The sequence below is a fragment of the Bactrocera neohumeralis genome, unplaced genomic scaffold (genome assembly GCF_024586455.1).
Source record: "Bactrocera neohumeralis isolate Rockhampton unplaced genomic scaffold, APGP_CSIRO_Bneo_wtdbg2-racon-allhic-juicebox.fasta_v2 cluster11, whole genome shotgun sequence".
NCBI lineage: Eukaryota > Metazoa > Arthropoda > Insecta > Diptera > Tephritidae > Bactrocera > Bactrocera neohumeralis.
This window is the reverse complement of record NW_026089624.1, coordinates 10,679,566-10,705,857: the sequence shown is the minus strand read 5'-3', so window position 1 is coordinate 10,705,857 and position 26,292 is coordinate 10,679,566. Positions and strand designations below refer to the sequence as shown.

At 39.6% G+C, this 26,292-nt stretch overlaps 1 protein-coding gene and 1 pseudogene across 2 annotated transcripts in view; both read right to left on the bottom strand.

The window, feature by feature from the left end:
• The window catches only part of LOC126765900 (uncharacterized), a 9,261-nt pseudogene extending 1,875 nt beyond the window's left edge, over positions 1 to 7,386 (bottom strand).
• Positions 1 to 26,292, bottom strand: part of LOC126765684 (uncharacterized) — a 142,047-nt gene that overhangs the window by 64,635 nt on the left and 51,120 nt on the right. The window contains exon 2 of one of the 2 annotated variants that reach the window (XM_050483406.1): positions 192 to 201. The exons of the other annotated variant lie outside the window; for it this stretch is intronic. The gene's annotated coding sequence lies outside the window, so the exon portion shown is untranslated. Of the gene's footprint in view, positions 1 to 191; positions 202 to 26,292 lie in introns of those variants that run through there. 2 annotated transcript variants of the gene reach the window in all.

Sequence of the window (26,292 nt, the reverse complement as noted above, 5' to 3'; positions counted from 1 at the left end):
CCCAGTGCCTTGATCACGCCGTGAGACGCATTATCAAAAGCACCTTCAATGTTAAAGAAGGCACATATCGCAATCTCACCATTATCCAGCGAATTCTGTAGTTCAGTTGTGAGGTGGTACAGAGCAGTGTTAGTGGATATGCCTGCTCTGTACCTTTGTGAGCCAGCATGTAGGGTAGCTATTTTCAGCGCTTCCGATCTTCTGTAGTTGTCCACAAATCTTTTCCATTCCTTTTGGCATGAAGGCCGAAATGATTTGGCCAACGAATAAATCTCTCACCTACCTTGGGAGGAAGATTACCTTCGCAATTCTCCATGATTCTGGGATATACGCCATCGCCAGCCTATCTATCATCAGCCCTAACAAGTGTGGCAAGAGAACTTGCATACCTTGTTGCAAAGAGCTGGAAAGATGCCATCCGCCCCTGGTGACTTATAGTTCAGAAGGAGGCCTGTGCCCACTTGATTGAGTCTGCAGTGAACATGCTGACGCTGTCAGAGAATTTCCTAAAACTGTTTGACTTCGCGCACCTAATCCCCTTGTTGTAGGTTGTTAGGTGTTGCCTATATTCCTCCCAGTTGCCCGTGCGCTTGGCTTTATTAAACAGCCTGCGCACTGATTTATAAAGTATAAAGGTATACACGGCGTAGGTTTAAATTTAATATAGATAAGACTCCTCCGTATATTTGTACGGGAGAGCCATTTGCGGCAAACAATGACAGAGAATATGGAATTTTGCTGATGTATACTAAATGCAAAGGCGATGACCTGTTGGCTTATCAGAGTGCTTTCCGGGTTCTGATATGGTATTAGTAGAGCTGGCCTAATGACGATAACTCGAAACAGAAGTGAACGAGCACGGTTGGTGACATTTGGTGGCATTTGCACCACATTTTGCATGATACCAACAAAAAATGTACGTATGTTGAATAACCGGTCTTCAATGTGACGTAGATCTACTGTGGTGGCGTCCGGTAGATAGGCTAATGCTGTTTTCGAAAGAGAAGAAATTTCCGCATATCGTTCGTAAATCTGTTAACTCAGCCTACGTTTGCGATTCGGAGATAACTTCAAAAATGTTTCCCCCGTCTTTCAGTGATAAGCATTCTGCGCTAGAATCAGCTATTTTAATTTTGTCGCTAATAGGAACGTTAATGGCGATAATAGCTGTTTACGTCTGACCCAGAGGTCATGTAGTATGCTTTCGCTGAGCGTGGCTGCTGTTCGTCGCCTTTCGTTGTACAAATCGGTAGGACTCAGTTACCCAGTGGAAGGTTTTTCAATACACGTTGACGACGACATTACCGACTCTGGGCGAAATTTTCGATGATTCTACGACTAATGTAGCTAAATTTATACGTTGTTGGTGTATCTTCGAAAAGAGTACACATCGCTATTAATTTACTGGAGTTACGCTTGCAAATACTATGTTTTATTTGGTTGTATCAGAGCAAACATGTGATTCTTCAAACCAAAACTGCAGCCAGTAGCATTAAGCATTAGGGTGGGTCGATTTTGGACTTTTTTCGATTCGGGATTTCTAATAGTGCGGAAAAGTGGCCTTAGTACTTCCTGATTCCAATGCAACTTTTTGTTTTGAGATCGGATTGCAAACTCCGACCTTGAAATTTCGAAAATTCGCCTAAGAATGTGAAATTGTCTACCTAGCGCCTAAAATACGCATCTTATGGCAAAATATATAAAACAAAAGTTATTTGTCACGTCATTTGCTACCGAAATGGTACATGTGATCATGGCCGTAGGACGAACCGTTCTCGAGATACGAGCGAAAATGCGGCGCGCCACAGCGCAAGGTGGAAATCGGCTTGCGGCCACACTTCTTGACGTTGATTTCACCGAGTGCTATCACTCACATTCATTCACCCACGCCAAAGGACACGTTCGGATAGGTCTCCACACAAATATTTTTTCATCGAGTTCCTTCACTTTATCGGTGATTTCGCCGAGTTCTATCACTTACATTCATTTCCCTGCGCCATACGACACGTTCGGACTGGTCTCCACATAAATATTTTTTCATCGAGTTCCTTCACTCTTGTCGTTGATTTCGCCGAGTGCTATCACTTATATTCTCTCAACAGAACACAGAACTCAAAATGTCTGTATCTAAATTTGAATTTAGACAGAAATGTCCTGTGTTTGGCATATATCCGTACAATCTCTCTGAGTCCCAGTTACCTACTTACCAGGATGTTCTTTTGTGTTATCAGTTTGAAAGATTTCGTATAGGTCGACTCCGAAGCGACAACTATGAACCTAGGAGCAAAGAGGTTACAGAAATAGTTGCAAAAAAGGTAGAATATACTTTCAAAAAGTCATCTATTCCGATAGTTTCACACACCAGAGTTGTACAAATGCTCACCACATACCATAAGAAATTTCTGACTCTTAAATGTTTTTAAGGAACCCAATAGGTTTGAGCTCTAAAAGAGACGACTTTGTCTCTTCTGCCGGAAAATTATTTGACATCGCTGCTTGTAAATACATTTATTTTTCTTCTTGCACTTGTCCAAAGGAAAGGAAAGTTCCTATCAATGAACAACCATTTCTCTTGGACCAGAGAACCAGAAGAATTGGTCGCATTGGAAGTGTTGATCTACCTGAAACAAAAAAGATTACAAAGAAAAATGAACGTAAAGAAAAGCTTTCAAAACGTCATTCAATATCAACACTTACCAGAAAAGTATCAGCTAGAACACGTGACCATTCAGATCACCCAGACTCTCATACAGACGACAACAATGTAGGTGCGTCGCACATGGATTCTTCCAAAAACGATGCTGATGATGAATTTTCCCTTCCATCCTCTAAAACCAAACAAAACACACTAGTATTAGAACACACTGCTTTAGCTGCCCAAAGATTTGGAGTAGTGATAGAGCAGCGGCCTTCATTTTTTCATCTGTTTTTCTGGATGCAAAAAAATCAGGTTTGATAACAGAGGATCAGGCTAGCTTTGTCACTGACAAATGCAAGATTTGTCGGGCAAAAAAAAGTGTTGGAGTTAAGCTCCAAAACACCGAAAGTATTGACTCTGTATATGGGCTGTATTTTGACGGCCGCAAAGACAATACACTTACACAAGTCAGCGAAGGTGAAAAATACTACCGCGACACTGGCAAAGAGGAACATATTTATCTTATAGTGGAACCTGGTTGTCATTACTTTGGCCACGTCACCTCTCCTTCCGGGTCAGCTGAGGATGAGACGCAAGCTATATGGCAACATTTACAAGACAATTCAGTTGATCTGGAACATCTAGAAGTTGTCGGTGCAGATGGCACCAACACGAACACAGGTTGGAAAGGTGGAATCATTCGGAAACTAGAAGAAAGAATAGGTAGGGTATTACAGTGGGTTGTTTGTCTTCTACATTTCAACGAACTTCCATTTCGTGCTCTTTTCGAGCACATAGATGGTGTCTCAAAGAGTCCAAATACATTCTCTGGCGACATAGGTAAACTGCTCCCTGATTGTGAGAAGTTGCCTGTTGTCAAATTTGATAGTTTTCCATCCTGCCAATTACCTTCTGAGGTCATTAATCCGATCCAACTTAGCACAGACCAAGCTTATCTCTATAAAATATCAGAAGCTGTTATTTCTGGTCAATGTTCCTCAGATTTAGCGTCGATGCATCCAGGTAACATGTGCAAATCTCGCTGGCTCACCTGTGCAAATAGAATTCTGAGATTATACATTTCTACTGACAAACCAACAAAGGAAATAAAGATTTTGGTCAAGTACATACTTACAGTTTACTCACCTTTGTGGTTCTCAATAAGATTCAACAGTTCAATCAAAGATGGCTCGCGCCATCTCTATGCTGCAATTCAAAGGTCGAGATACTTACCTGCTAAACTGCGCAAGGTTGTCGATTCATCCATTCAACAGAATGCTTTCTTTGCTCTTCCAGAAAACATTCTCCTTAGTATGATGACTGGCGAACGGATAGAAGTCAGAAAGTTGGCCCATGACCGTCTTCTGGCAGCCAGAGAAGCAGAGTCTGACACTGTAAATGGAAGGGTTACATGTAATAAAGTGCCAAAGCTGAATTTTAAAGCTAATAATTATTACGATATGATTAACTGGAAGACTATTACCTTGACTGTTCCACCAGTTCTTTGTTCAGTTTCTAACGAAGAACTCATAAAAGGGCTGTCGGGAGACACAGCAGAGATATGGAAATTTAGTGAATTCCCCTCTCACACCGTGGCAGTCGAGAGAACCGTCAAACTGGTGACAGAGGCATCTTCTAAAGTTATTGGCCCCCAATCACGTGATCGTTTTATACGCTCTACACTGAAATCTAGGCAACAAGTGCCAAAGTTTAGTACAAAAACTGATTTTTTTAATAAATTTGACACAGATTCACAGATTTGGTTGGGTCGGGCTTGGGAGGAACCCGAAAAGCAGCCACCTCCACGCGGTGGGTTCTGGGCGATCAATACAGGTTAGCTGAGAGCTGCAACAATTTTCACCTTGCGCTGTGGCGAGCCGCCTTTTCGCTCGTATCTCGGGAACGGTTCGTCCTACGGCCATGATCACATATACCATTTCGGTAGCAAATGACGTGCCAAATAACTTTTGTTTTATACATTTTGCCATGAGATGCGTATTTTAGGCGCTAGGTAGACAATTTTACGTTTTTAGGCGAATTTCCGAAATTTCAAGGTCGGAGTTGGGGTTGAAGATGCAATCCGATCTCAAAACAAAAAGTTGCATTGGAATCAGGAAGTACTAAGGCAACTTTTCCGCACTATTAGAAATTCCAAATCAAAAAAAATCCGGAATCGACCCACCCTATTAAGCATCAATGTTATCCTCAGTTGTTGTTGTTTTAACGGTTATCAATCCCCGTTAGGATGGTAAGGATTATCTGTGTTGTCATCGACGTCATCTAACTTGAGGTCCAGGAAACGTGCTGTTTAGACGGGGCCGGACCAAAGTGAAAAGGGTGTTAGATGAGTGGGGTTGGTAGGGCGTGCAAAGAGGTGGTGAGTGTCATGCGGAGACTGGTTGCATGCAGGACTTACATTGGGTACGTCAGGGTCTATTCTGGGAAAGTAGGAGTTTAACCTACTACAATATCCAGAATGAAGCTGCGCGAGGGTCACTCGCATTTCTCGCGGCAACTCGAGCTCTTCGTCTGCGATGGGTGGGGGTTTGACTCCAAGAACGCCAGTTCACGGGAAGGAAGTCGGTGAAGGTGTTAATGGCTCCACTGTGAATGTCGGTCAGTACCTGTCGAAAGTCAGTTGCGTCCAAAGTCCGGTCGGCGTACTGTACGACGTCGTCGACGTAGTCAAGGAAAGACCTTTTGATGCTCCTAGGAGACGGTTTCGCTCCAAGCAAGGGTGATTTCTACGAAAACATCCCAGCAGGAACTGTTTAGAGAGGAGTTCATTATGCTCCTTAACTGGGAGAATAAGCTCACTGTGAAGGTGTTCGATAGGAGACATCAAAAGGCATCCCGTCGTGGTCCGAGTGCAGTATTTTGGCAGGTCTGGAGTTTCCTCATCTGCGTACCACTGCATCCAGGCGACCATATAGGTGTTGCGTAGTTGAGGACCGGCCAGCCGATTGCCTTGTATGTTGCCAACAACGTTCCTTTGTCTTTCCCCCATGTGCTGCCGGCTAATGACTTGAGGATTTTGTTGCGGCTCTGTACCTTGGCGATAATCGCGGTCGTATGGGGAGTAAAGGAGCATACACTATCAAAGGTTACACCTAAAATCTTAGGGTGTTTGACAGTCGGAATTTTCACGCCATCAGCTGCAATATTAAATTCAAGTCCATACTCCCTCGTCCAGTTCGTAAAAATGGTCGCTGTGGATTTTGTGGGGGAAAGTGTGAGGTTCCGTTCAGTGAGGAAACGAGAAAGGTCGGAAAGGTAGTTGTTTACCTTCGAACACATGCCATCGATTCCATTGCCCGAGGTCAATATCGTGTAATCATCTGTGTACGAGGTTATGGAAACCCCCTCTGGTGGCTGCGGAACACCCTGTTTAATTCTTCTCAGTTTAGATGTTTCACCTTGAAATAGTACGGATGATTGACGACCGTTCAGATAGTTCATGGTCCATCTCTTTAACCCTGGAGGAAGCGGGGTTTTCTCAATGTCCTGCAATAGCGTTGTGTGATGGACTGTGTCAAAAGCTATTGACAAGTCCAACGCTACGAGGATCGTTCTCTCACAGGGTGGTTTCTGGTTGAGACCTTGAACTATCTGAGCGTTTATGACGCTAAGTGCTGTGGTGGTGCTGTGCACTTTTCGGAATCTATTCCGGTGGCTGGCTAGGCTCAGGTGGTGAGTGAAGGTCGGGAGTAGCAAGGCCTCAAGTGTCTTCACTACTGGGGAGAGGAGAGTTATGGGACGATAAGATTCCCCTTTGTTAGCGGGTTTCCCAGGTTTCAGTAGTAGGACCACTCTTCCGACTTTCCACACATCGGGTATTTGAAGAGTGGTCAGCGATAGCTTGAGGACCTTGGTGAGATAACTTACTCCCGTCGAGCCTAGATGCTTAAGCATTAGCATGTTAATTCCATCAGGGCCAATGGATTTAGAAGATTTTGATTTGTTGATGACACTCTGAACCTCCTCATCGGTGAAAGTAAGTGGCGCGCATTTTGCGCAGCCGTCGGTTAACACGTCTCTTGGCTTTGTCTACCGAAGGGTGCAGTGTAAACTGCCGACTAAAATAGCTCGCGCACTTCTTCGGGTCCGAAGAGGCATGACCATTGAATTGAGTCGTGTATCTTCGGGTTAGACAAAGCTTTGACAGAAGCCCAAAGCTTACTCACACCGGTGGAGAGGTTGCAGGACTTCAGGTTCTCTATCCATTTCATCCGCTTATGTTGATTTACCATACGCCGAATTTTCAAATTGAGATCCCCTAGTCGGGGATCCCCGGGATCGGCATGGCGTAAGGTGTCCCGCTCGTTAGCTAAAACGGCTGCTACGGCTGGGAAATTGGGGCAGATTTCCGCTGTTTCTTCCAGCCGGGATGAAGCGAGCGGTAGCTGCTGCGATCACCTTGCGGAATCGACGTTCGCCAACACATACGTCCGTAGAAATGGGTAGAGCGTTGAAGGTGCTCTCAGTAAGCCGACCCATTCAGCTTTATTAAAGTTAACGATGGTACGGTTATCTACAGAAATGAAATCAGGAGGTTTCTCGATCGAGATAATTATGGGCAGATGGTCTGATGCGAGAGTTAGCATAGGTCGCCAGGTTATGCTATTTATCAGATCACCGCTAGCAATGGTAATATCGGGCAAGCTATTACAGGTGCCCATAACTCTGGTGGGGGCTTCGTTATTAATTGTGCAGAAAGTCGAATCGTCAATCTGTTCCGCTAGCACCATCCCCCTACGATCATTTGACAGGCAAGAATGCCAAAGATCGTGGTGCGCGTTAAAGTCGCTTAGTACCAAACGGTTTTCCCCACGAAGTAGCGCGCCTATTTTCGGGTGATATCCTGTAGGGCAACATGTAACTGAGGGGATGTATATATTAAATACACCCTGACATTCTAGGGTAGTATCCCTGCGGTCGATGTCTTCATCGGTTAGACGATACTGCACGGTGTTGTGCAATATGAAGGCTAGGCCACCACCATTATCTCGCTCGCGATCTTTACGTATTACGTTGAAACCTGCACAACTCAGAAGATCTGAACGGCTGCTTAGTTTGGTTTCTTGGACCGCAGCTATCGATACGCGTTCCCGATTCATTAGTGCAACTATCTCCTTGATCTTACTCTCAGTTGAATTGAAGTACACGGGTTTGTCGCGGGTGTCCGTAGGTAATCCTGGGGGTGAGGGACTGGCGTATAAGTCGTATTTGTTGCAGCTGCAGAACCCGCAGGGGCGGTTGCCGCGCTGGGGTGTTGGTTGGCGACGCCACTGTTGTGCGTTGCGGGGGCATGCATGGGGCAACGTATGATTCGCTCCACTCACGTGTGGTGCGCAGGCTGAAACACGCCCGGAAGTGACACCAGCCAGTGCAGGAATTGCACTTAACTGATGTAACGTTCCGACGTATGGCGGTCTGACACACGAAACAGACTGTGCGAGGAACCAAGAGTTGCTGATTGGTTCTCGCACGAGGATTGGAGCGGGATGAAGGTTGGGGGGGCAAGTCAGAGTGGGAGCTATTTTGCCTCTTTGAGCTTATAGGGACCGTGGAGGTCCTCGGTTGGCCACTCGGGGTCAGTGGCGGCGCAGCGCGCGAACTATGTGCAGATTGCACAGCCATAGATGCTAGTGTCGCAGTATTGCGTAGGAAACATGGGGCCACGTAATTCGTGGTCCACTCCCTGTGAGTCTTAAGGCCGCAATTCCCACGACAGCCGGTTCTACGCTCCGGAATTGACTCGGATTTTATCCGACCAAGGGCTGTTTTTCTGGCGATCTAACCCCGTTTGGATCTGTGAGTGTTAATGTTGTCCTCAGTCTTTGCCGGCAGTGGAATCCGTGGCGGAGTATTTTGTGGTGTAAGCTGTTCCACGTCGCTATTAGTATCTCGTCGGGGTCACCAATGTTGTTATGTGCAGAGTAGGCAAGAGCTATCTGCTTGACAGTTGATGTGCAAAAAGGAAGATTTATTGATATGTTAAAACTACGTACAATCGAAAAAAGCATACTCATTCTAGCCCCGAAATCGGGGGAATGTATTCTAAAACTTTATTAACACATGGCTATTGAATGAGGTTTATGGTTATAGTTGCCTTCCAAGAAAATATGAAATTTTTGCTAAGAAATACAAAAATCTTCATATATTGAAGACATCTAACACATGGCTATTGAATGAGGTTTATGGTTATAGTTGCCTTCCAAGAAAATATGAAAGTTTTGCTAAGAAATTCAAAAATCTTCATATATTGAAGACATCTAACACGATTAGTGTAGACATAGAATATTGCCGATTTTGCAGATTCTAATGTTAGTCGATACTTATCGAATACTGAAATCACCAAAAACCGTTAACCAGTTACATAAATAAACGAATATCTACGTTAACCTCGGAATCGTAAGTTGGGCACTAGGGTGGGTCGATTCCGGATTTTTTTTGATTTGGAATTTCTAATAGTGCGGAAAAGTTGCCTTAGTACTTCCTGATTCCAATACAACTTTTTGTTTTGAGATCGGATTGCATCTTCAACCCCAACTCCGACCTTGAAATTTCGGAAATTCGCCTAAAAACGTGAAATTGTCTACCGAGCGCATGAAATACGCATTTCATGGCAAAATGTATAAAACAAAAGTTATTTGGCACGTCATTTGCTACCGAAATGGTATATGTGATCATGGCCGTAGGACGAACCGTTCCCGAGATACGAGCGAAAAGGCGGCTCGCCACAGCGCAAGGTGAAAATTGTTGCAGCTCTCAGCTAACCTGTATTGGTCGCCCAGAACCCACCGCGTGGAAGTGGCTGCTCTTCGGGTTCCTCCCCAGCACAACCCAACCAACCAACCATATGTCAGGCTTGTTTTAGTCTGAATCTGTGTCAAATCTATATATACATACATATATAAAAATGAATGCCATTTTTCGTTGTGACTTTATAACTCAAGAACGGGCTCACCTATCCAAACCAAATTTTTAGGCTTTGTTTGGAATATTCAGTAGATGGTTTGTGTTTTGAAATTTTAAGAATCGGATACCAGGGTCTCGAGAAATAGGCCAAAACGTGGACCCGGGTAACCCTAGGATGTGTTTGTACAATATGGGTAGCAAATGGAAGCTGTTGATGATTTTTATAGTGTAGAGTATTTTTGATGCCGCTCCGTGACTAGGGTCTCGAGATATCGGCCAAAATGTTTCAAAAATTTCACCACACACACATATGTTACATTTTTTTTTATTTAACTCGTACCTACTTGGAAAGCTGAAAAGCGCTCAATGTATGGTGAAATTATTTTTAAAAACACACCAAAAACCCATTTGTTTGGTCAGATTCTTCCCACTTAGCCAGCGGATTATACGTTTTCATATTAACATACATACATCAATAATAGTTTAATCATTTACTAAACGATTTGTTACCTTTTTAGCTACGCTCTTTCGCTCTCAAAATTTATGAACTTTCGTCTTAACTAGCATACTTATTATTCCCACCTACAAACTTACTTGCATTATATTTATATCAACATGTACATAGGTATGTATGTAGCAGGCAGATCGACAAACAAAGTAGGCTTTGAAAAGACATCAAATTAGTTATTATATTTTTTTTAATAATTATTGAAGTTTGTGTGAATTTGTGAAAAAAATAAATATAGCGCAAAGCGAATTTCCGAGCAAAAAACGGTAAGTTTTGAACTGTTGAAGTGAATTACACGAATCTATGTGTTTCCTTATTTGAAAAAACATAGGGTGTACCACTATTAATGTAGGCATTTTTTTTTATTTAATTTATTCTTTTTTAATTGAAAGAAAAATGCCACGACCCACACGAGGAAATATAGGTCGGCGAACGCGTCATGCAAATGCTACGGCATTACAAAGGCGATCACAGACTCCAGATGAACGAGCACAAGCTAATGCATCGCAGCGTGAACGTAATGCACGAAATAGAACTGTTGTACCTGAAATTATGCGTGCCGCTTTTAATTACAACAGTCAGATTAATTACAGTATGTACGGATATATTGGAATAATGGACGCAATATGTCCACATTGTGATGCGGCTAAATTTCCAGGTAAAACGCTCGGCATGTGTTGTGCTAATGGCAAAGTGAGATTGCCACCATTAGAAACACCACCCGAACCATTGTCTTCATTAATTTTTGGGACTTCTGAAAATTCGAAGCACTTTTTGAGACATATTCAACAATATAATTCGGTATTTCAAATGACTTCTTTTTCTGCTACTAACATTATTTGAGATAATTTTATGCCGACTTTTAAGGTAAATACTTAAACAGGATTGTCCCAATCAATCTGAATCATAAAAGTATTCTATAGTTTTAAAAATTATTATTCAACATATACCTAAAATTGCATACATGTTGCAGATTCAGGGCCAAATTTATCATCAAGCTGGTTCGTTATTGCCATACCCCGACGCTGATTATCAATTTTTGCAAATTTATTTTATTGGTGATGAAAATCGTGAATTGGATCAACGTTGTGCAATTTCTTTGAATACAAGACGAGAAATTATTTGTGAGCTACAAAGGTTTTTCCATCAGCATAACGCATTAGTTCAATTGTTCAAAATTGCTCTCGATCGTATGCCCTCTGATCATCACAAAATCGTAATAAGGGCTGATAGAACACCTTTTGGAGAGCATGAAAGGCGATTCAATGCACCGACAATTGATGAGGTTGCAATTGTAATTCGTGGTGATCAGTTTCAATCGCGTGATATTATACTTCATCGTAGAAATGACCAATTGCAACGTGTTTCGGAACTTCATCGTAGTTACGACGCATTACAATACCCAATATTGCATTGGAAAGGTGACGATGGCTATAATATAAATATACCAATGATTGATCCACGAACAGGAAAATAATATTTTCAGTGTGTTGACATTTCATCATTTGTAGAAATTTCTTAAGTCACATTTTCCACTTATTTTAAGGTCTACATGTACAAAAAAGTTAGTTCCATGAATTTTTATTCTTATCGATTGATGGTTCGTCCACAAGAACAAAATTATATCTTGAGATGTCGTAAACTATATCATCAGTACATCGTTGATATGTACCTCAAAATAGAAACAGAACGTCTTTATTTTATTCGTTTCAACCATGCAAAATTAAGGTCTGAACAATATATTCATTTGCAAGATGCGATAGCGAATGATGCTAATATTAATGACATCGGACGTTTAACTATATTGCCATCTTCGTATATTGGTAGCCCACGGAATATGAACGAATATGCACAAGACGCAATGTGTTATGTAAGAAAATACGGTCGACCGGATCTGTTCATTACATTTACATGTAATCCGCAGTGGGATGACATCAAAAACAATTTATTTGCAGGACAGTCGACAACCGATCGTCATGACATTACTGCGCGTGTTTTTCGGCAAAAATGTAAAGCAATTATGGATTTAATTGCGAAATTATATGTATTTGGGGAGGTGCGTTGCCATATGTACTCCATTGAATGGCAGAAAAGGGGATTGCCGCACGCACATATACTAATTTGGCTGGTACATAAAGTAACTCCGGATCAAATCGATAACCTTATATCCGCTGAAATTCCTAATTACACTGCTGATCCTGAGTTATTTCAAGTTGTCGTTAAAAACATGATACATGGACCGTGCGGTGAACTAAATATGAATTCACCATGTATGATTGATGAAAAGTGTTCGAAACGATACCCAAGGCAATTTACTTCAGACACAATAACGGGCAATGACGGATATCCGTTGTATCGACGTAGATCACCTAATGATAATGGCAAAACGGCAACCATTAGAATGCATAACCAGGAAGTTGAAGTTGATAATCGTTGGGTGGTTCCGTATTGTCCATTATTATCGAAAATATTCAACGCTCATATAAATGTGGAATATTGCAATTCTGTCAAATCCATTAAATATATTTGCAAGTATGTAAATAAAGGGAGCGATATGGCTATTTTCGGTGTTGCTGGTGAGAATAGAAATGATGAAATTGCTCAGTATCAAATGGGTCGCTATATTAGTAGCAATGAAGCTGTCTGGAGGATTATGTCGTTTCCAATGCACGAAAGACATCCTGCGGTTGTTCACTTGGCTGTACATCTTGAGAATGGCCAACGTGTTTATTTTAATGTAGCAAATTTATTGGAAAGAGCAGCGCAACCACCAGCAACTACGTTAACAGCTTTTTTCAAATTATGCGAAACTGATACATTTGCGATAACTTTGTTATATTCTGAAGTGCCTCAGTATTACACATGGAATGTGTCTTCGAAAAAACTTCAAAGACGTAAACAAGGAACAGCTGTTCATGGGCATCCTGGCATTTTCCAAACAGATGCAATTGGCAGAATATATACAGTACATCCAAACAATGTTGAGTGTTTTTATTTGAGATTGTTATTAGTTAACGTGAATGGCCCAAAATCATTTCAAGAATTGAGAACAGTCAACGGTCATTTGTGTGAAACATACCGTGAAGCATGCCAACTTTTGCATTTGTTGGAGGATGATGCTCATTGGGATTCAACACTTCATGATGCATCTATTTCGTCTCATCCTCAACAAATACGAATGCTGTTTGCCGTTATATTATCAACATGTATGCCATCAAATCCACTTGAATTATGGAACAGATATAAACATAATATTGCAGAAGATATTTTAATGCGTATGCGTCATCAAGCAAGAAATCCTGATTTGTTGATAACTTCGGAAATGTACAACGAAGCTTTGATAATAATTGAAGATATGTGTCTACGGATTGCAAATAAAACATTAGTACAATTGGGTATGACCGCACCAAATCGTGACATGCATGATCTGTTTGATCGTGAATTGCAACGTGAGCAGGAATTCAATTCTAATGATTTGCGTTTATTTGTACAATCGAATATAACCAAAATGAATATTCAGAAAAAACATGTTTATGACACAATCATGCAAGCCATTTCCAATAATGCAGGTGGGTTATATTTCTTGGATGCACCTGGTGGTACAGGCAAAACGTTCGTTATATCACTGATTTTAGCCACTATTCGATCGGAACAGAAAATTGCATTGGCACTTGCATCTTCGGGAATTGCTGCTACATTATTAGAAGGTGGTCGGACAGCACACTCTGCATTAAAATTGCCATTGAATGTACAGGTGATTGAAACTCCAACTTGCAATATTTCAAGAAATTCTGCTATGGCAAAAGTTCTGCGATTAACGTCAATTATTTTATGGGATGAGTGTACAATGGCGAATAAAAAATTACTAGAAGCATTTAATCGAACAATGCAAGATTTACGTGGTAACCAACAGCTTTTTGGTGGTGCTTTGATATTACTGTCAGGGGATTTTCGACAAACATTGCCTGTCATTCCTCGGTCAACTCCTGCTGATGAAATAAATGCCTGTTTGAAGTCATCAGTTCTTTGGAGATATGTTCAAAAATTGACACTGAACATTAATATGCGTATTCACCTACAAAATGATCCAGCTGCCCATGAGTTTTCAAAACAATTGTTACAAATTGGTGATGGCAAAATACAAATCGACAGAACCAACGGATTGATCACTGTACCGAACAATTTTTGTACAATTACGAAATCGATAGATGAATTGATTGAATGTGTTTTTCCAAATATTCTTCAGAACTACAGAAACCATGATTGGTTGACAGAACGCGCCATTTTAGCACCGAAGAACATTCATATCAATGCATTAATTTTCAAATTCAAGCAAAACTCCCAGGCGTAGTCACGACATATAAATCAATTGACAGTGCTATGAATCAAGATGAGGCAATGAATTATCCAACTGAATTTTTAAATTCATTAGAACCGGCTGGTATGCCACCGCATTGCTTGAATCTGAAAGTGGGTTCTTTGATTATATTATTGCGAAATATTAATCCACCAAAACTGTGTAATGGCACCAGATTGGCAGTGAAAATTTCGCATGATTGGTGGCCAACTGCCCATGAAGCACTAAGTTTGGTGTGGTTTGTACGCTGGTGGAATCTTGGAATTTTTTCAAAGATGCTGTAAATCAAAATCGCTATCGTTCGATGAACAAACTTTTTGTTGCCAAAAATGGAAGAACTGAACTTGGTTGACATGTGGTTTCAACAAGATGGCGCTATCCACACAGCTGATTCTATGGCCATTTTGAGGGATAGAACAATTCATCTCAAGAAATGGACCCGTAAGTTGGCCACAAACGATTTAACGCAATATCCGTCAAGTCTAAAGTCTACAGAAATAAGTCAGCAACTATTCTAGCTTTGGAAGACAACATTTCCGATGTCCATCAACAAAGCTTTCAAGGGACCAAACACTTAACGTTTGTGAAATTATCTTCAATTCTAACGTTTCAAATAAAGAAACGATGAGATTTTGCAAATTTTATGCGTTTTTTTTTAAAAAAAAGTTATCAAGCTCTTAAAAAATCACCCGATATTATTGCGAAATATTAATCCACCAAAACTGTGTAATGACACCAGATTGGCAGTGAAAAATTTATTGTCAAATTTGATTGAAGCTATGATCTTAACTGGTAAATCAAACGGAGAAGTTCGTTTAATACCGCGTATCCCTATGATTCCAACTGATATGCCATTTGAATTGAAACGATTACAATATCCTGTGCGTTTAACATTTGCGATGTCCATCAACAAAGCTCAAGGGTAACACACGTTTGTGGCGTGAATTTGGAAGAATCATGGCCAACTTTATGTTGTCTGTTCCAGAGTCGGTACCCCCAGCCGTTTGTTTATTCATGCTCAAAATGGAAAAAGAAAAATTATTGTTTATCCAAATGTTTTGGATTAATCTTATTGAAGTTGACATAAAGCCATAACGGCAGTGCATCTATATATATAAAAATGAATGCCATTTTTCGTTGTGACTTTATAACTCAAGAATAGCTAGCAAATAATTAAATATATATTTTTTTTTATAAATGAGTTTGATTTAATATTTCACTTCATACGTAGCGAAACACGTACCGGGCCGCTATAAACATTATATGTATTCATTGTATTGCTTTCAAAAAATCATAAAGTTCTGCTTATCTGTAACATCACATTCATTGACTGTTAGGCGGTACAAAGTTCGCCGGGTCAGCTAGTTTATTGATAAAATCAGATTTTGTACTAAACTTTGGCACTTGTTGCCTAGATTTCAGTGTAGAGCGTATAAAACGATCACGAGATTGGGGGTCAATAACTTTAGAAGATGCCTCTGTCACCAGTTTGACGGTTCTCTCGACTGCCACGGTGTGAGAGGGGAATTCACTAAATTTCCATATCTCTGCAGTGTCTCCCGACAGCCCTTTTATGAGTTCTTCGTTAGAAACTGAACAAAGAACTGGTGGAACAGTCAAGGTAATAGTCTTCCAGTTAATCATATCGTAATAATTATTACCTTTAAAATTCAGCTTTGGCACTTTATTACATGTAACCCTTCCATTTACAGTGTCAGACTCTGCTTCTCTGGCTACCAGAAGACGGTCATGGGCCAACTTTCTGACTTCTATCCGTTCGCTAGTCATCATACTAAGGAGAATGTTTTCTGGAAGAGCAAAGAAAGCATTCTGTTGAATGGATGAATCGAAAACCTTGCGCAGTTTAGCAGGTAAGTATCTCAACCTTTGAATTGCAGCATAGAGATGGCGCGAGCCATCTTTGATTGAACTGTTGAATCTTATTGAGAACCACAAAGGTGAGTAAACTGTAAGTATGTACTTGACCAAAATCTTTATTTCCTTTGTTGGTTTGTCAGTAGAAATGTATAATCTCAGAATTCTATTTGCACAGGTGAGCCAGCGAGATTTGCACATGTTACCTGGATGCATCGACGCTAAATCTGAGGAACATTGACCAGAAATAACAGCTTCTGATATTTTATAGAGATAAGCTTGGTCTGTGCTAAGTTGGATCGGATTAATGACCTCAGAAGGTAATTGGCAGGATGGAAAACTTTCAAATTTGACAACAGGCAACTTCTCACAATCAGGGAGCAGTTTACCTATGTCGCCAGAGAATGTATTTGGACTCTTTGAGACACCATCTATGTGCTCGAAAAGAGCACGAAATGGAAGTTCGTTGAAATGTAGAAGACAAACAACCCACTGTAATACCCTACCTATTCTTTCTTCTAGTTTCCGAATGATTCCACCTTTCCAACCTGTGTTCGTGTTGGTGCCATCTGCACCGACAACTTCTAGATGTTCCAGATCAACTGAATTGTCTTGTAAATGTTGCCATATAGCTTGCGTCTCATCCTCAGCTGACCCGGAAAGAGAGGTGACGTGGCCAAAGTAATGACAACCAGGTTCCACTATAAGATAAATATGTTCCTCTTTGCCAGTGTCGCGGTAGTATTTTTCACCTTCGCTGACTTGTGTAAGTGTATTGTCTTTGCGGCCGTCAAAATACAGCCCATATACAGAGTCAATACTTTCGGTGTTTTGGAGCTTAACTCCAACACTTTTTTTGCCCGACAAATCTTGCATTTGTCAGTGACAAAGCTAGCCTGATCCTCTGTTATCAAACCTGATTTTTTTGCATCCAGAAAAACAGATGAAAAAATGAAGGCCGCTGCTCTATCACTACTCCATATCTTTGGGCAGCTAAAGCAGTGTGTTCTAATACTAGTGTGTTTTGTTTGGTTTTAGAGGATGGAAGGGAAAATTCATCATCAGCATCGTTTTTGGAAGAATCCATGTGCGACGCACCTACATTGTTGTCGTCTGTATGAGAGTCTGGGTGATCTGAATGGTCACGTGTTCTAGCTGATACTTTTCTGGTAAGTGTTGATATTGAATGACGTTTTGAAAGCTTTTCTTTACGTTCATTTTTCTTTGTAATCTTTTTTGTTTCAGGTAGATCAACACTTCCAATGCGACCAATTCTTCTGGTTCTCTGGTCCAAGAGAAATGGTTGTTCATTGATAGGAACTTTCCTTTCCTTTGGACAAGTGCAAGAAGAAAAATAAATGCATTTACAAGCAGCGATGTCAAATAATTTTCCGGCAGAAGAGACAAAGTCGTCTCTTTTAGAGCTCAAACCTATTGGGTTCCTTAAAACATTTGTTTAAGACTCAGAAATTTCTTATGGTATGTGGTGAGCATTTGTACAACTCTGGTGTGTGAAACTATCGGAATAGATGACTTTTTGAAAGTATTTTCTACCTTTTTTGCAACTATTTCTGTAACCTCTTTACTCCTAGGTTCATAGTTGTCGCCTCGGAGTCGCCCTATACGAAATCTTTCAAACTGATAACACAAAAGAACATCCTGGTAAGTAGGTAACTGGGACTCAGAGAGATTGTACGGATATATGCCAAACACAGGACATTTCTGTCTAAATTTAAATTTAGATACAGACATTTTGAGTTCTGTGTTCTGTTGAGAGAATATAAGTGATAGCACTCGGCGAAATCAACGACAAGAGTGAAGGAAATCGATGAAAAAATATTTATGTGGAGACCAGTCCGAACGTGTCGTATGGCGTAGGGAAATGAATGTAACTGATAGAACTCGGCGAAATCACCGATAAAAGTGAAGGAACTCAATGAAAAATTATTTGTGTGGAGACCTATCCGAACGTGTCCTTTGGCGTAGGTGAATGAATGTGAATGATAGCACTCGGCGAAATCAACGTCAAGAAGTGTGGCCGCAAGCCGATTTTCACCTTGCGCTGTGGCGCACCGCATTTTCGTTCGTATCTCGGGAACGGTGCGTCCTACGGCCATGATCACGTGCCATTTCGGTAGCAAATGACGTGACAAATAACTTTTGCTTTATACATTTGGCCATGAGATGCGTATTTCAGGCGCTAGGTAGACAATTTCACGTTTTTAGGCGAATTTTCGAAATTTCAAGGCCGGAGTTGGGGTTGAAGATGCAATCCGATCTCAAAACAAAAAGTTGCATTGGAATCAGGAAGTACTAAGGCCACTTTTCCGCACTATTAGAAATCCCGAATCGAAAAAAGTCCGGAATGGACCCACCCTATTGGGCACTCAGTACCCATTCTAATTTTTATACTCTTGCAACCAGTTGCTACAGAGCAGAGATTTCTCATTGAAAGTGAGAGAGCAATTGCTAAACGTCAAAACCTCCTGAACTTTGACAGCTGATCGAGTTCAGGAGGTTTTGACGTTTAGCAATTGGAAACGGGCGATGGCCAGATTGAAATCTTACCAAAAAATATGTAAACTGAGGGATTTGTTGCCTTGTTCAAAACCATTTATAAAAACTGTAAATCAATGAAGATGTGAAATTTTAATGTATCTCAAGCATCACAGTATTATTCAAAAGTTATTAAAAGCATTTATTGATTTAGAGCTAAAAAGCTTAAATCCTTTTATTGGGTATTGAAAGGGTATTGTCAAAAGTCTGTTGTTTTAACATACCATAAAAAGATTTAAATAGTTTCTCTATGTACTAATTAACCACAATATAGTAATTTTTATTCGTACTAAATGTTGGGTGTTTTAATTTAAATGCCCAAATGTTATTACTTTTTCCAATCTGGAAATAATGGAAAATGTTATAAAAACGCTAATTTTGAAGCGCTCTCACACTGGAATAAGTTGGACATCCCTTTTTCCCTGCTACAGAGTATTATAGTTTTGTTCACCTAACAAAATTGGACAATGGTCGTGACACCGCCCACTTTTTGGTGAAATCCCATATCTTGGGACCCGACCAACCGATTTGGACTAAATTTAGCACGTATCATTTTTTAAACGTTCCTATGTAACAGTGTGAAAATAAGCAAAATCGGACTACAACCACGCCTACTTCCCATATAACACAATTAAAATTCCATTTGATTCTTTCACTTTCCAGTACACAAATCAAGAAATAATTAATAGAATGGAATATAATTTTGCAGAAATAATTCCATTAAAGTATGACATTTTGACCAAAAATTGTCCAAATTCAACCAGAGCTGTTCGAGACCCTAGGTACCGAATATATGGACCCCAGTATATATAGTTGACTTTTGACCGAAAATATCAGTTAATGAGAGACATAATTGAAATTAAGGGATAATACTTCTCTGTGGATATGCTGGATATATCATTTGATATATTAAGGTATTTCCGTGGCTTTAATTCTTGCAAGTTTCAAGAGTATAAAATTTTCCGTTGCACCCGAACTTAGCGCTTCCTTACTTGTTCATATTGAATTTCTGAACTTTGGATGGTCCAATTTCACCTATTTTTAGCATAGTGATGAACTATAATTTAAGGTATAAGTTTAAAAAATTTTAGGTATATAACCCTTATAATAAGGAAGTAACGGCATTTTATATGGGGTGTGCGCTATACGTGGCTTGGCGCACTCAGTGCCCATAATATTTCTTCATATATTTTGTACCAAGAAGCGTAATTTTCTAACGTTTTTATGATTAGTTTCGCGTAAAATTTTCAAGTGAACAGTTCATTTTTAGTGGTAGCAAATATAATTTATTAAAATAAGTGAAGAGTTTGCCATTTATTTGACCAACTTACGGCGTGAATTGACGGAACAAGAAGAGAGAATATTTCAAATTATTTGAATGCTAATGATATCGATAATGATTATGGTGGAAGAGAACCCAAATTTGCTGGTGACACCAATGGATACTCAGTGACCAGACGGACTTCGGAGATGATAATGTTCTTCGCATTATCCTTATCCACTTTTCGAACAATATATCCACGAGGAGGCTTTTGTAGATATGGACCCTAACGAAAGCAGATTTGATTTGTGAGATACCGCTATTGAGGGCAATCGTGGAGCAAAATTTTGTGGTCAGGGTAGGAACAATCAAATAAGGGTGGTCAAAGCCAAGCCAAACTGAAAAACGGTGATCGGAACTGGCGTTAGGAATGCGTAGACAATCAACGTCACTATGCACGAAAATTTTGAATCTAAAAGCGGTGCCTTCATACGCGTCTCTTGTTTAAGGTATTGCTCTTGAGATGAATAAGAAAGCTAAAAGAGTAATACTTGGCAAAAGACAAATGCGGATGAACTGTATGCTTTCATTGCAATAATTTTATACTCCGGTGCTTAGTTCATGCTAAGGATCTTTTTCACAAAACGAACATGCCCTTTTATAGAGCACTGATGTCACTGCATCGGTTTGAGCATTTGTTGTTTATACGCTTTGACGATTCCCGGGCTAGCGCTGAGAGACTACGATACGATAAATTGGCGATACCATTGGTTCCAGGTAAAGAATTGACAGTTGATAAGCAGTTACCTCCAACATGAAACCGATTCAGTCCCTTTAAGCCTGCAAAATATGGCATACAAATATTTTGGCTTGTTGACGCAAAAACCAACTATCCACTTGAAGGCGAAGTATATTTGGCAGTGTGAATATCACGATGGACAACTTTTTCACAAGCTATGACTTGCCGGAAGATTTGCTTTTGCTGAATACCACCTCGGTGGGCACAATAACAAGCAATAAGCCGCATTTATTAACTTACTTATTTACATCCTCAGAAGAAGCAAGAAAAAGGGGTGTATAGTGTTTTCAACTGCTCATGCCAGCGAAGATATAAACCCTGTAACAAAAAAAACAAGTCATACATGATTATAATGAGCATAAAGGTGGTGATGATACTTTTGACATAATGCTACGTGGATTCTTTGGTAAAAGAAAAACAAACCCCTGGCACATGGCATTATTTTATAATACGCTGGATATTGCTAGACCTAGCGGCGTACAGGCTGTTTGATCTTAGTCACCCTATGTGGAACACCAATAAGTCTGAAATGCACAAAATATTTTAAAAGAACTCTCTATGAAGCAATTACAATGTAATGGACTTGATAAATTTCAAAACGGTTCCTGCAGTGGCGAGCTTAAGCAATACAGGTAGGCTTTCATAATTCATTTTATTTCAAAATTATTTCATTTTCAAATATCTTTCGCCATTTTTTTTTTTCCTGCCACAGATCCACACTTTGAAACGGCGATGCGAAAACTGCTAAGATCAATAATAAAACAACAACAGTTTGGGATCATTGCCTTATTTCGACATGAACCAAACCTATATAAAGACGTATGAAAAGCGCTATTTTGCAAAATACAATGCCGAAACTGATACGGACTCAGACAATGATGAAGATGCGGACAGTACTCCAACAACGTCTACACCCAATCAAAATGCTTCAAAAAGACAGCCATTTGAGCAGTTCGAAATTAAAAATTTAATTGATTTTCGTATTTGACAATAAAAATACCTTGTTTCTAGCAAAAAAACACAAGTGTCATTATTTTATTTACATAAACAAGCGAAATATAAGCGTTTCTATAGAAAAAATGTCTTAAAAGTCTAAATTTCCATACAAAATACATTACTGGGCCATAAGTGCCCAAGTCACGAGATTAAGTTGTATAGGTATGTCACGGTTTTCTAAAATGAAAATTTGTGTTCAAGGGGTACAGTGTACGTGTTTTTATTTATGTTTATTTTATAATAATTTATACAATAAAATATTTATTATATAAATACATGAAATCAGAGCACTGGCTACTAGGCCTTCAGCAGCCTTATTAATAGCTTAGGTACTACTATTATGTTAGTTAGTTGTTTGTGTGTTAGATGTATTTTAGTAAATTTCTATCTTTTAAAAATTTATATGTAATCATTACGTTTTAATCTGAGGGATTTTTTAACGCTTGTGCTAAGTCAATGTTGTCAGAGGTGTGTGTTTTTGAGTGGATTACTGGGCAGTCTGCTAGTATGTGTTGAGTTGAGCAATTGGAACGGGATTTTCCCATAAATATATGCGAGTGAGTTAGGATGGTGTGTCCGATCCTGAGGCGTGGTGGGCCCGTACAAGGTTGGTATTCTATCTGGGTTGATGATGGCGTAACTATGGGTGTGTAGTTTCCAAGCATTTAAATTTTCTTCGAGCCTTTTGTGTTTGATGAAGTTGCGTATGGCTGCTTTCATAAACGCAATATACAAAGCATTTTTAAAACAGATGCCCATGCCATGCCATGCATTTATGCATTGCAATCCTGCTTTACGAAAATATGCAATGTATTTATATGACGTTTATGAATGCCCATGTGCATTGTCTACAGCTGTTAGAGTTAGTTGTGTTAATAAATAAATTTTTTGTGTTTACAAAAATGGATGATTTATTATTGAGCACATGTTTAGATTCTTCTGAACATGTGGAAACCATACTGGGTGTCAAAGTGCTCTGGTCGTAATGGAGTTTCGTTGGAAAAAGCGCTGTACGCAATTATATGGAAACTTAGCAACAACACATCATTTAGAGATGTCGGCAACAGATTCGATATGGCAATGGGAACCAGCTATAAACTATTTATTGGAACCCTTAAAACAATTTGTTGCAGAACAAAAACAAAAATGTGACTTATTTTCAGCTAAACGCAGCTATCCGTTCCCATATGTCATAGGTTGTATAGGTGGTACGCACATTTCCATCTCACAACCAGTTAAGGACAGTATTAGTTTTTATAATAGGAAGGGGAAGTTTTCAATTGTTATCCAAGTAAGAATGTTAAGCTTTATTAAAAATTGTTCATTTATAATTAATTGAACTTGTTTAGGCAATTGTGGATAGTCATCTTAAGTTCATAGATGTGTTTATTGGCTGCCCCGGACGATGCCACGATGCTGCTATATGGGAAATGAGTTCTATTAGAAAGTCAATAGTCAAGGGAGAATTAAAAATTTGTTCCGGTTACCATTTATTAGGCGATTCCGCATATCCGCTGGAAACCTTCCTAATGGTACCTTATACATAGAGACAATGGTTTTTTAACACCTAAAGAAGTTCAATATAACAAAAATTTATGCTCAACAAGAGTTCATATAGAACCGGCATTTGGAATATTGAAAAAAAAATTCCGTATTTTGAAATATATTGATGTGCTACATGCAGATTTACCAAAAACTATCACGATGGCCTGTATAACTCTTCATAATATTCTTATCGAAAATGAGACTGATGAACCCTGTGTCATAAGTGAAGGAGAACAAATTGAACCATTTAATATCGAAAATAGCTTTTCACAATTACCAACTACAAGTCGACAGAAAGAACAAGCCACAAATAAACGGGACGCCATTGCCACTTTACTATCTGCATAAGTAATGAAATATTAACTGTTTTTTAAGTAATAAAACATGAATTTGATATAAAACTAGTAATCCCGGATCGTTTACCTGCTACAAAGACGCCTCAATCCCCTCCCTCCCTGCAGCACCTTTTGCTATCCGTTTCCCTTGCCCAATTCCACTGCCACTCCCACCCCCAATCGAACATTAGCCTTACTAAGACACAGCTATTTATTATTGTTTTATTGCATAGATTAGTTTTATTAAAATTAAAATCACATTCATTGTCAAAACGCTTGTACATTTGTTAAACTTGAAAATTCATAAACACCGATAAAAGTGAAGGAACTCAATGAAAAATTATTTGTGTGGAGACCTATCCGAACGTGTCCTTTGGCGTAGGTGAATGAATGTGAATGATAGCACTCGGCGAAATCAACGTCAAGAAGTGTGGCCGCAAGCCGATTTTCACCTTGCGCTGTGGCGCACCGCATTTTCGTTCGTATCTCGGGAACGGTGCGTCCTACGGCCATGATCACGTGCCATTTCGGTAGCAAATGACGTGACAAATAACTTTTGCTTTATACATTTGGCCATGAGATGCGTATTTCAGGCGCTAGGTAGACAATTTCACGTTTTTAGGCGAATTTTCGAAATTTCAAGGCCGGAGTTGGGGTTGAAGATGCAATCCGATCTCAAAACAAAAAGTTGCATTGGAATCAGGAAGTACTAAGGCCACTTTTCCGCACTATTAGAAATCCCGAATCGAAAAAAGTCCGGAATGGACCCACCCTATTGGGCACTCAGTACCCATTCTAATTTTTATACTCTTGCAACCAGTTGCTACAGAGCAGAGATTTCTCATTGAAAGTGAGAGAGCAATTGCTAAACGTCAAAACCTCCTGAACTTTGACAGCTGATCGAGTTCAGGAGGTTTTGACGTTTAGCAATTGGAAACGGGCGATGGCCAGATTGAAATCTTACCAAAAAATATGTAAACTGAGGGATTTGTTGCCTTGTTCAAAACCATTTATAAAAACTGTAAATCAATGAAGATGTGAAATTTTAATGTATCTCAAGCATCACAGTATTATTCAAAAGTTATTAAAAGCATTTATTGATTTAGAGCTAAAAAGCTTAAATCCTTTTATTGGGTATTGAAAGGGTATTGTCAAAAGTCTGTTGTTTTAACATACCATAAAAAGATTTAAATAGTTTCTCTATGTACTAATTAACCACAATATAGTAATTTTTATTCGTACTAAATGTTGGGTGTTTTAATTTAAATGCCCAAATGTTATTACTTTTTCCAATCTGGAAATAATGGAAAATGTTATAAAAACGCTAATTTTGAAGCGCTCTCACACTGGAATAAGTTGGACATCCCTTTTTCCCTGCTACAGAGTATTATAGTTTTGTTCACCTAACAAAATTGGACAATGGTCGTGACAACGCCCACTTTTTGGTGAAATCCCATATCTTGGGACCCGACCAACCGATTTGGACTAAATTTAGCACGTATCATTTTTTAAACGTTCCTATGTAACAGTGTGAAAATAAGCAAAATCGGACTACAACCACGCCTACTTCCCATATAACACAATTAAAATTCCATTTGATTCTTTCACTTTCCAGTACACAAATCAAGAAATAATTAATAGAATGGAATATAATTTTGCAGTAATAATTCCATTAAAGTATGACATTTTGACCAAAAATTGTCCAAATTCAACCAGAGCTGTTCGAGACCCTAGGTACCGAATATATGGACCCCAGTATATATAGTTGACTTTTGACCGAAAATATCAGTTAATGAGAGACATAATTGAAATTAAGGGATAATACTTCTCTGTGGATATGCTGGATATATCATTTGATATATTAAGGTATCGGGTGATTTTTTAAGAGCTTGATAACTTTTTTTTAAAAAAAAAACGCATAAAATTTGCAAAATCTCATCGGTTCTTTATTTGAAACGTTAGATTGGTTCATGACATTTACTTTTTGAAGATAATTTCATTTAAATGTTGACCGCGGCTGCGTCTTAGGTGGTCCATTCGGAAAGTCCAATTTTGGGCAACTTTTTCGAGCATTTCGGCCGGAATAGCCCGAATTTCTTCGGAAATGTTGTCTTCCAAAGCTAGAATAGTTGCTGGCTTATTTCTGTAGACTTTAGACTTGACGTAGCCCCACAAAAAATAGTCTAAAGGCGTTAAATCGCATGATCTTGGTGGCCAACTTACGGGTCCATTTCTTGAGATGAATTGTTCTCCGAAGTTTTCCCTCAAAATGGCCATAGAATCGCGAGCTGTGTGGCATGTAGCGCCATCTTGTTGAAACCACATGTCAACCAAGTTCAGTTCTTCCATTTTTGGCAACAAAAAGTTTGTTAGCATCTTGGTTGACATGTGGTTTCAACAAGATGGCGCTACATGCCACACAGCTCGCGATTCTATGGCCATTTTGAGGGAAAACTTCGGAGAACAATTCATCTCAAGAAATGGACCCATTTGGCCACCAA